This window comes from Macrobrachium nipponense, chromosome 9 (assembly GCF_015104395.2).
Source record: "Macrobrachium nipponense isolate FS-2020 chromosome 9, ASM1510439v2, whole genome shotgun sequence".
In the NCBI taxonomy this organism is placed as follows: Eukaryota; Metazoa; Arthropoda; class Malacostraca; order Decapoda; family Palaemonidae; genus Macrobrachium; species Macrobrachium nipponense.
The window spans coordinates 27,730,215-27,742,408 of record NC_061110.1 but is presented as its reverse complement, the minus strand read 5'-3'; positions in this window follow the sequence as shown (position 1 = coordinate 27,742,408).

The following is a 12,194-nucleotide window of genomic DNA, read 5'->3' as shown; positions in this document are numbered from 1 at the left end:
TTAATGCTCCTCTCTTGCAGCAGCTGATCTTTGGAAGAATATTTCTGTTAATCATAACGCTATAAATAATGTAAAATGTATATTTGAAAAGCGATAGTTTTCTATATGTTATTAGTATGTTTGCTTATCCCGTCAACTGATGGGGGAAAAATTTCATAACACAAGCACTAACCATCTACAAAAACACACAAATATGCAATATATATATATATATATATATATATATATATATATATATATATATATATATATATATATATATATATAGATAAACCAAATGCATAGACACCCACCCTCACTCATATGTATAAAATATATATACAAAGATGAATATTGCTCGCACAACATTGCTTTTGCCAATAGTTACGATGCATTATTAACAGATGTTATCGTTCTTCTTCCTCCTCAACCTGGAGTGCTTGTTATGCCAGTGCAATAAATCGATTGCTGCGCCGTCGTATATTTAAGATATTTCTGGATGTGTTTGGGGCCAGAACATGATTGCCTAATCTCTCGCCTGCTTTCTTCCCTTGGAGAAACATGTTTTAACACAAAGAGCTAAAAACTCCCAACCCTTTTGTTGTTTATATCTTATACTATTTCTACTCTCTTTGGAAATCACAAAATAAATCCATGGGTACCAGATGATCATTGGTGTCGTGCATGTTGAGTTAGATACTGCAGAGGTACGAATCACCATAAGAAATACGAAAATGAACTTGGGGGTGGACGAATATTTTCACCCACATCGCATCAAATAATAATGCCTTCATCAAGGAATATTTGCATTGTCTTAGTTCTCTTTCCCACATATACATAGTTTTTTTGTAACTTGTGATGAAATTTGATACTGATTGCTTTTCTTCATTAATTAGGAAAACCTTTTGACTGTCCACAGACTGACTCACAGGTATTCCAACGCATGATTAGAGTGGGAATAACTTAGCTTTTGCATGAGGTCAGGCAACACATGCTCTTCCTCTCCTACTGAAGTGGATACCTGCCTGAGTGTGTTTCTACAGATGTCACCATAATTTTCTATTTTTTTCACTTCAAACACCGTGGATGTTTAATGGAATTGTGTCACGTATATTTCAAGCACTTCCTGGGGTATATCCAAGATAATATACAGGTCTTTAGGTGCATCATTTCTAATTTTTCTGGGATTGTATGGCTTGAATTACTGCAGAGTTCTGTGACCTGACAGAGGGCTTTACTCTATTATCTGGCTATCCTCTATAAATTCTTATGAGGTCCGCTGAGGTCAGCCTGACGTCAGCATCTTCTCAATCAAGCATTGGCAGAAGGCTGCCGGTAGCTTACTGGCCACTGCAGTTCATTGGAACTGACCTGTCCGTCTTGAGGGTGGCACCCCTGCAAAGTGGAACGTCACTTTCCTAGGGCACCACCCTATCTGGCGGACAAGGCGATTGCCTAGGGCCCCCAAGCCACCACGGGCTACCCCCTGGGTAGCTGAAGCTCGTCAAGACCTATCTAAGGTCTTCCATGACACAGGATCGACTCACTGGTCTTGCAATAATCAGCATCAACCATGAGGTGGGCAACCGTTCGTCATATGAGGACATCACTGATGAATTTGAGGGTAAAAAAGCCAGGAAGCAGACATTTTGAGGACAATATATTGTTACTGCGAATAATGTTGTTTTTCTGGTAAGTGTGTGAATGTGATGTTAATCAAGCATAATTCTAAGTGTTGTTTTTTTTATTATCTTTGCACTTTGAAATGGATTTGAAATTAATAAATGTGAAATGTAACAGTTTCTTGCATCTTAGTAGACCATTTAAAGAGCTAGTAATCGTTTCATCACAGTTTGACAAACCCCTCGGCGATAAATGAAGTACCTACCTACCTACCTATCTATCTAGAGCCCCCCAAAACAGCATCTTGCCTAGGGCCCCACAAAGCTAGAAACAGCCCTGGTGCTCAGAGTGGTTTTTAGGTCCCAAGGATACTCATTTGTGAGGAGATTAGTCTAAAGTGGTTGCCTCCGGCTATTCTCATCCTCCTTAGCCGCATCTATGCTGAATTAATAGAAATGTAATGTTAAGTCTCTTTATGAATAAAATCCGATGTAGTATAAATAACTGTACATAAAACGTAACTTTTCACTATTTATTTGAAAAATTATCCTTCAAGTAACGAATATAAAAGATGTTGATATTTCGAGAAAATGGTTTCACATGAAGAATATTACGATATTGCCGTTAGCTTGGAACACTCAGCTTGGTCATATAGAAATGCCGAATAAAAAGTGAACATTTCTGTTAAAATATCGAGTGCGATTCAATATCAATTATTCAACCTGACTACGACACGATTTATCGTCTCTCTATTTACATACATGCATGAGGGTGTGTGCATATGCACACGTATGTATGTATGTTTACCCATTATGGAATTCTGTTAGCGTTCAGATTGATTTTCAGATCAATAAGCATAGTGCATAGCTATCACGAACAACCTCGATTCTCTCTTTAGAGTTCTAGTAAACTGCTTGACAGTTCTGCAGTTACGTCTAAAATCGTCCGTATTTTAAGGACTAAAATAACACTATTTCCTAGAGTATAAATCTTTCTAGATTGTTGAAAATATACTTAGCAATATATCATGATTTACACTTAGGAAAAAGGTGTTATCTTATCCTCATCTTTAAAGAGCAAGAATCTTCTTCACCGTCAGTAATATCACTGTTATTCTTCATGAAAAAAGCTGTTAGGTAACTGAAGCCTTTTAAAGAAAAATGAATGGTCATTACAATGGCCTGCTTTTAAGACATCAACAACCGGATGCGCATATGTCCCTGTGAATACAAGTTTCAAACAAAATTCAAATATGATTTAACTTGCCCATTAAATTCCAATTTGTGTCCCCTGTAGACAATATACCTGTTGGTTTCCTTTGGTAGAAATATAAAACTCCAGAAATTGCGTGCTGTGCTTTATTCCTATTCCTTTTGAATCTCTATATACACTGACTAACTTATTTACAGTTTTATAGTTATAGTAAACAAAAGATAAATATCATATGAGTAATGTTACAATAGATTGGATATTTACAGTAGAGTAGTTAAGTTGTTTTCAGATAACAGTATGTACACAAACAACTAAACAAGTAGTTAACATAAACATCCCCCTTTCTTTGGGTTTTGACAAAAATAAGAAACTAAACAAATTGATACAACATAAAATAAGGAACAAGTAGGTTACATTGTAAACATTAAAATATAAAAACAATAAATTATTCGCCCTTCATCTTTTCTTGCAGACGAGCTGATCTTCTTGGCAATTTAGGCATGTCGCAAATAGGATGATAGCTTGTTTGTTCATCATTAACGTTGGTTTCCCTCAATTTACTAGTTTCTTCCATTTCTGGTATTGCCGATGAATCCTGTGTAGTTGGACGGATATGAATTCTATTTCTTCTATAAATTCCTCCTTCCTTTCCTTCAATTATATAGGATCGGTTTCCTTGTGCATGGCTAATGAGCCCTTTTTCCCAACCCTTCTTGTCTGGATTTTGATAATATACAGGTTGCCCCTCGTTTAATGGTGTCATATCTCTTGCAGTTTTATCATAATATTTCTTTATGGATTCTCTCCGGGTTTCCATTTTTTGAGAAACTGGATTGTCATTGTTCATAATTTCAGGAATTATCGACCGTAATTTACGTCCAAACATCATCTGAGCTGGACTTAAGTTAGAGTCTTGACGTGGTGTATTTCTCAGCTCTAGTAACGCCAAATATCGATCTTTTCCATCTGCATGCGTCTTCTTCATCCTTCAGCCTTCCCATTTCCTTTAGGATGTCCCGGAGATGACATCCTGTGCTCTATACCCCACTCTTTAACAAAAAGTTTAAACTGAAACGAGCTGAATTGTGGTCCTCCATCGGACACTAATTGGGTAGGAATGCCGTATCTAGCAAACATCTTGATTATCGCTATCACATGATTTGAAGTTGTTGACGTTAGAAACTCTACTTCAGTGAATGAGGAATAATAATCAACAATGACTAGATAATTTCTTCCAACAATCTCAAACAAATCTAATCCAATTTTATTCCAGGGTCTGCCTCCGTCATCAACATCCATCAACGATTCCTTCTGGTTTCGAGGTTTATACTGCTGGCAAATGTCACATGAATTGACCATTTGCTTTATTTCTTTCGACATCCCTGGCCAGAATATTGCATCTCTTGCTCGTCGCATCATGCTATCGTAACCAAGATGAGCTACGTGAAGTTTCGTTTTGATGGAATTTCGTAGTTTACTAGGAATCAGTATACGAGTTCCCTTTAGAATGATGCCGTCTTGGTAACTCATGGAATCTCTAAAATCGAAGTAAGGCTTTAATACTTCCGGAATTCTGTCTTTGCGATCAGGCCGTCCTTCCTTGATTACAGACAATAATTCTTGCAGCTCTTCGTCGTTTGTGGTGGCGTCTCTTACTTCCTTTAAAATTGAATCGGGGTAATTTTTCAGTGAATCTATCATCCTTACCAATGTGTCTCTATTTTCCTCATTGGGGCCGGCCCTACTAAGAGTATCGGCTAACAATAGGCTTTTTCCGCTTTTGTACTGATATTCGACGTCGTACCGGTTCAACCTCATCATTAAAACTTGTAAACGCATTGGAACTTGACTTAATGGCTTTTCGAGGATTGAAGAAAGAGGCTTATGGTCATTATGAACAATAACATGTCGCCCAAAAGTATACTGGTCAAATCGCTCTAAACCAAAAACCACAGAAAGAACTTCCTTTTCAATCTGAGCCCAGTTACGTTCGTTTCTAGCTAAGGTCCTTGATGCGTATTCTATTGGACGTCCTTCCTGCATAATGACTGCACCAATACCATCCTTGCTGCTGTCAACCTGTAATACAAGCTCCTTACTTTGATCAAAATAAGCTAGAACTGGTGTACAGGTGACCTTTTCTTTGATCACTGAGAAAGCGCGAGTGCACTCATCATTCCATTCAAACTTTGAGTTCTTTCTTGTCAGCTCTCGGATAGGTCGCTCATCTCATGGTCTATGTCAATTTTTGATACAAATGCTTTACCATTGACAAACACGAATCCCATCTCTTGACATGTCTTTGACCCAAGTAAACACATTAGGTCATTTGAAACCACAATGAAGGTTACACTTCTAATTTCATCATTTTTGGGGTTCTTCACATTCAATGTCGTCTCGCCAATGGGCGAAAGCTTGGATTTATTCCACATGGCGAGTTTCACAGACGTTGGTCGCACTTGATCCTTTTTGACATACCTTTGACATATTGCATTCACGTCAGCACCCGTATCCAAATGAAATCTAACCTCGGTATCGTTTACAATTAGTAATGCAGTTAATCTATTTGAATTTTTCATTGCAACCGGTGCCATCCACATGTAATGATCGTAGCCTTCATCTGCCTCTTCGTTCTTCTCTTTAACAATTTTAACTGTTTTCTTACACACAGCCTTGAAATGGTTTTTTCCTTTATGCATGCTTCACAGACTTTTCCCCATGCTGGGCATGCTGATTTTTCAAATTCATGCTTATACCCACAAAATCGACACTTCACGGCATCCCTGTCCATATTTTTTGAGTCCGTAAAATCCTTATTAAAGGAACCATCTGTAGTTTTTGGTTCTCCAATTGTTCACCTTATTAACATTCTCAGAACCAACTTCGCACATCTCTTTAGCACAATTAACGGTTGCTTCATAAGCCAAACATATCTCGACAGCTTTTTCTAAATTTAAGTTTCTTTTTGCTGGCGAAGTAGCAGCTCCTGTAGTTTCCCTGTCACTGAAAACACAATTTTATCCCTTATCATTCGCTCTTTATCTTGAAAATTACATTTATCGGCCTGAACCTTGAGTTCTATCAAAAATGAATTAAATGGCTGTTTGTATGTAATTTTCCAAAACCTGAAGGACTGTAACACTTCACTGGTACGAGGACAACAATACTCTTCTAATCTCCTAATTACATCATCAGGATTATCTTTCTGCTCCTCTGTTTCAAAATTAAACTGGTCAAATATTTTTTACCATTTGTGGTCCTGCGCAATGGAGTATAATTGCAACCTTCGTTTTCTTTGGTTTAGAACTAGCTCCGCTTGCTGTCCTGTAGATGTCCACTCGTCTCCTCCATTTTTTTAAAGTATCAGCAAGATTATCATCCAAGGGGTCTAGTGGTGGAGGCAAACGAAACACAGATTCAGCCATTTTCTTCAGGAAAACACGTTTTATAACAATTGTCTTCTTCTTTTTTTTTTTTTTTTTGGATTCCTTAAATAACCGCTGCCACCATGTTGATTTCCTTTGGTAGAAATATAAAACTCCAGAAATTGCGTGCTGTGCTTTATTCCTATTCCTTTAGAATCTCTATATACACTGACTAACTTATTTACAGTCTTATAGTTATAGTAAACAAAAGATAAATATCATATGAGTAATGTTACAATAGATTGGATATTTACAGTAGAGTAGTTAAGTTGTTTTCAGATAACAGTATGTACACAAACAACTAAACAAGTAGTTAACATAAACAATACCTTCTCCTTCCAACTGGCAAATTACTAACACCAGTAAGTTTTGATTTACCACATTCTTGGAGAAACGGTAACACGGAAATGACATTGCTTGTGCCTTTCAGCGACAATAACCTTAGTGCTGGACAGAAAGGAATATCAGATGTTAATTTGAAACGGTTCTTCAGCAATGTTGCGAAGTTGTGAGAGGGGCTCTGCGCCAGAAATGACTTTATCTGAAGGGCTGTAGCATTTTCATCAGTAATTTCAAATAGGTGAATCAGAAACAATGGCTCTGTAGATAATTTTCTGGTATTGCGTCCGCACGCGAAGATCAGTGCGAGCATCCACCTCTGGGAGACGACTTGACTCAGGGACTTAATCCCCTGTTCAGACAATGAAAACTCAGCTCCCACAAGACAGAGCACCCACGACGCCATAAATAACGCCGAACGACCCCATTCCAATCAGTTCAAGCCCACCCCTTCCTTGAAAATGAACCGAAGATACGGTTGGAAACGTTGGAATTCCGCTACACCGTTAGACAACGAGAACAAATCCTGATTTCCAGACTAAAATTTGAAAACTCTACGGCAACCATACGCCACTTTTAATTATCATGAATAAATTGCTATTTTTAGAAGACATTTCCCTAATTAACCAGAATATGAACATCGGCAGCTATTAGCAAACATCAGCCCAGATGAGAAGAAAATAATCAGAAAAATTTAAAAGACCATATATAAAATCAATTCCACTGATGTTGCCATCCTCTTTAACAAAACATATTGTCAATATCATTATTATCTTCATTAATATAGTCTTACTAAGGGATGCAGTAACATATGTGTTAACTGAACTTTATTATTCAGAGCATGAACCCTATTCATATCGAACGAATATGGTGTTCATTTGAAAGTAACAGAAGGTGATAGGAACAGCTAAAAAAACAGAGATTAGTTATAAGGCAAGAAATAAATTAATTAACAAATAGAGATAAAAATGTAAGAAAATTATTAAAATACAAGGAGAATTTCGCTTGAACTTTTGAAGTTCTAATTGCAAGACATCCCCAAGGAAAATGTTCCACAGTCCAACAGTGTGAGGAATAAATGACCTCTGGAACCGAGATGTTCGACAGCGAGGCACATCTACTGCATATCGGTGCTGCTGTTCAGCAAATATGGTTGTTAGTGTAGTGGGTAGGAGAGGTAACAAAGCAAAGTTAGTGTAAATTACAGTATGTTTGCGTACGTGAATGTTGAGGAAGTTAGGGTGATACTCAAGGAGGTTGAAGGAGTAAATGACAAAAAGAATAGATTGAATTCCACATGAGATGCCATAATAGAGCAATGAAAGTGTCGTTGAGTGGATATCCACTTGCTCATCAAATAAGAATTACAAAGTATTCAGAAACACAGGTTGGAATTCCTCAAAAGGGAACAGTAACTGAATAACACAAGTCGCAAGGTATTAGTTCCCTTGCCCTCAGTTATGATATTTTCGCTATTCAATTGCTATCTTCGTCCTAACGCACGCAGTGAACCCATACGAAATTTGACAACTAAGGATTTGAACACCAAGTGAATTAAATCATTCCATTCTCACTTTCGCTGGAACCAGAAATGGGTTAATTTCAAATTAGATGCAAGATTATCAGACTCCATTCCTCATACTTGCTCAAATATACTAGATATAAGTATGTGCGAGTGTCCTCAGTCTCAGATATTCTTATCATGAAAATGTTACCTATGAAATAAAGATCACGAAGTGTAATATATATATATATATATATATAGTATATATATATATATGCATGTATGTATATATAACACGAATTGTAATTTTAATATATATATATAATATATATATATATATGTGTGTGTGTGTATATATATATACATATATATATATATATATATATATATCTATATATATATCTACTATATATATATATATATATATATATATCTATATATATAGATATCTATATATATATATATAGATAAATATATATAGATATATATATATATATATATATATATATATATATCTATATATCTATATATCTATATATATATATATGAGATATATATATATATATATATATATATATATATATATATATATATATATATATATATATATATATAGATATATATATATATATATATATATATATATATATATATATATATATGGCTTGGTATGAACACGAGGGTGAACGGACGAAATAGTAAAGAAGGGCTTTGAAGCACACGACACTCAGATATGAATGAGACAGCCAAGTATCAAAATATGCAAAAAATCTCGATATACCAAAGGGAGGAAAATGCTGCCAAGACGATTAACGATACGGTTCACCATTAAACGACAAACCTATTTCAGTCAGGGATGAGGTTACAGTAGCAGATACAAATTAACGATACAAGTGTTTCTAAGAGGATAATTATTATTGTTGTTATTATTAATATTTACAATCTCGTGAAAAACAGTTAGTGTAATAAAAATCCAGAATTATGTAGAAAACTGTATTATTATGCAAAAGATAAAAGCAGACTTCTGAACAACAGCTAAACGATGTTCCTCATCAGTGTTGACGTTAAGCTGTATCTGAACCTCGACGCTTTTTCCTTCTACACTGTAATACAATTTACTACATAATTGTGGATTTTTATTACACAAAGTGTTTTTCACGAGACGTGAATTTCTTAGCAATAATAATAACATAATAATAACAACAACAAAAATAATAATCGTCTTAGGAACACTTGTATCGTTAATTTGTACATACTACTGTAACATCATCCCTGATTGAAAATAGATTGTTTGTATGGTGATTTTACGTTGCACGGAACCAGTGGTTATTCAGCAACGGGACCAACGGCTTTACGTGACTTCCGAACCACGTCAAGAGTGAACTTCTATCACCAGAAATACACATATCTCACACCTCAATGGAATGCCCGAAAATCGAACTCGCGGCCACCGAGGTGGCAGTTCAAGGCCATACCCATCACGCCAGAGGATTGAAAATGAAGCTTTGTCGTTTATTAGTTAACCTTATCGTTACTTTTCTTGGTATATCGAGATTTTTACATCTTTTGATACTTGGGTGTCTTATTCACATATGAGTGTCATGCGCTTCAAAGCCCTTCTTATCACACATTATTATTATTATCATTATTATTCAACATAGATAATCGTAAATAAGAAAAATTAACACTACTGACCCCTTCCCCCAACCTTCATCTACATAATGAAAAACGTGATTTCCCAAACAATTGTTGAAGTAACTGGGCCACCTGTCAAAGCATAACTTGAGAGATTATTATTATTATTATTATTTTCTTTATCTATTCAATTCTAGCTCCGTTCTCTGTTGCAGGGTTGAAAATATATGAACTCCTTAACTTTCCCTGATGATCGAGAACCCTGAGTTAGTATACATAAATCTCATACATAAGTTTATGAAGAAATAATTGTTTATTAAGGTACAAGCGAAATGTAGGATCAATTACGTTTAAAAGCATGGCGATACGATTTTTTTGGGGGTAATCTGCTTTTGAAGATGTAACCAGAGTGCCAGAGTTGGCCATGATTACGTTACTTGTACTTGTGGTGATGCACTCGGAAGATGGAGAAAGCTTCAGAGACAACCCGGTCAGACTAACGAGACAGAAGACGGGCAGAGGCCAAGTCTAAACTCATGAAGCCAAGTCGTCTCATGAAGAAGGTAGAACACTGTAGTACATCAGTTCAACGGAATTTATTTCAGCGCTCACTGCGAGAGAAGAGCTGTTCTAAGGGAAAGGCCCATGGCGTGGATGGCAGACCATTTCCATGAGTTACAAGTGAAGTGAAACACGTGTTGTGAATAAATTCGATTTTTTTCCCCTTAATGTTTTAATTACGCTATTTTAAACCACATGGAGCCCGTTTAACGAGCTGTATGATAGCTGGCAACATTGCCAGCATAATCTTTGCGGCAGTGATTAATGTACATTATTTTTTAGTGTTAACTCAAAAGGGGATTACCCTATATTCTGCTTGGCGACGGAATGAGGAAGACTCATTGACACGGCCAGGAAAATGGGTTCAGAAAGACAAAGAGTGGCTTAGGCTCAATCGAGTTTTCTGTACGGCGTATAATGCTGTATGAAACTCTAAGCCGCGGCCCATGAAAATTTCAGCCACGGCTCGGTGGTGGCCTGTGTTGTTGGTACCATAGCGGTGCCAGAAACAAGATCAGTCCTAACTTTAACCTTAGATAAAATAAAATAAACTACTGAGGATAGAGGGTTGCAATTTGGTATTTTTGATGATTGGGGGCGGATTATCAACATACTAATTTGCAGCCCTCTAGCCTCAGTAGTTTTTAAGAACTGAGGGCGGACAGAAAAAGTGCGGACGGACACACAAATCCAATCTCAATAGTTTTCTTTTACAGAAAACTAAAATCGGAAAAGCAAGAAGATGAGAGACTACTCCAAATAATCAGACTCAAAGATTAAACAGAGTGACAGGTAAGCGACACTGTCATCCTTACAATCACTGAAGAGCCTTAGCTCCCCAGATTTAGTAATATGCATGACGTCACGGACACTTTCATAAAAAACTCTGAGATGTTTGCAGTCAAGGCTGCCACAGGGATAAATGAGTTGTTTATCTAAGTCCATTTCTAACAGGTAAGGGTCTGCAAGTTGTTGTATTGTGCTCTCTGATGAAGCCTTGAATTATGAAAACCTAAACAAAACACTGGTAAAGTGATATGAGATGACTGAGGAGGGATTTAGGAGAGAATTCTGTGAGACTAGGTCAGGACAGGCTACAGAGATAATTCGTCAGCTAAACTGGAATGGCTTAATGGAGAAGAGTTTGATGATTTAGCAGATTAGCCAATCAGGGAACAGCCTGTCAGCACGTGTTAGATCTAGATGCATTAGGGTCATCAATGAAAGAGTACCAAGAGACACTAGTGAAATGGTGAAGCTTACAAAGTGGTATTTAGAAGTCCATCGAATCCGCTTATTGGAATGCCAGAAGCCAATGAAGACGTCTTGTGGGGATCATCCAGAGACCCTAAAGACAACCAAGCAGAAAAGGACAGACATGAGTACGAGTAGGTGTTTTGTGTGTATACGGCAAGACACAACCAAAAAATTTTGTGCCTATTAACCATCAAGCCGAGAAGACGGAAAAAAGATGAAGGTAGGTGCTTTGTGCTTCACACAGGCCAAGATGTCTAGCCAAAAGCTTAGTGATATTAATACTAAAGACTGGCAGAGATTCAAGCAACAGGTAGCTAGTGCTACAGTAGTGGAAGAACTGATGGAGTTAATGCTACTATGATTTATGAGGATGTTGCATAACACAGCAGGAAGGTTAAGCTGAGGATGGTAGGCTGGATTTGGCAGATGGTGCTGAGCAACCTGTTATATTAGGAGCATGAAGATCCCAGGAGCAGAAGCAGTTTCATAATTTACCAGTTAAGAAAGGCTATGTAGGTAACGAGATGCTAATTGCGCTACGAGACATGGGTTAAACATGTGCAGTCGTGCATGGAGGTTTTGTATTTGAGGATCAGACTACTGATAAGTAATTGTGCACACTCGTTGAAAAGTGTATCTGTCCTGTTGCAAACTATTAT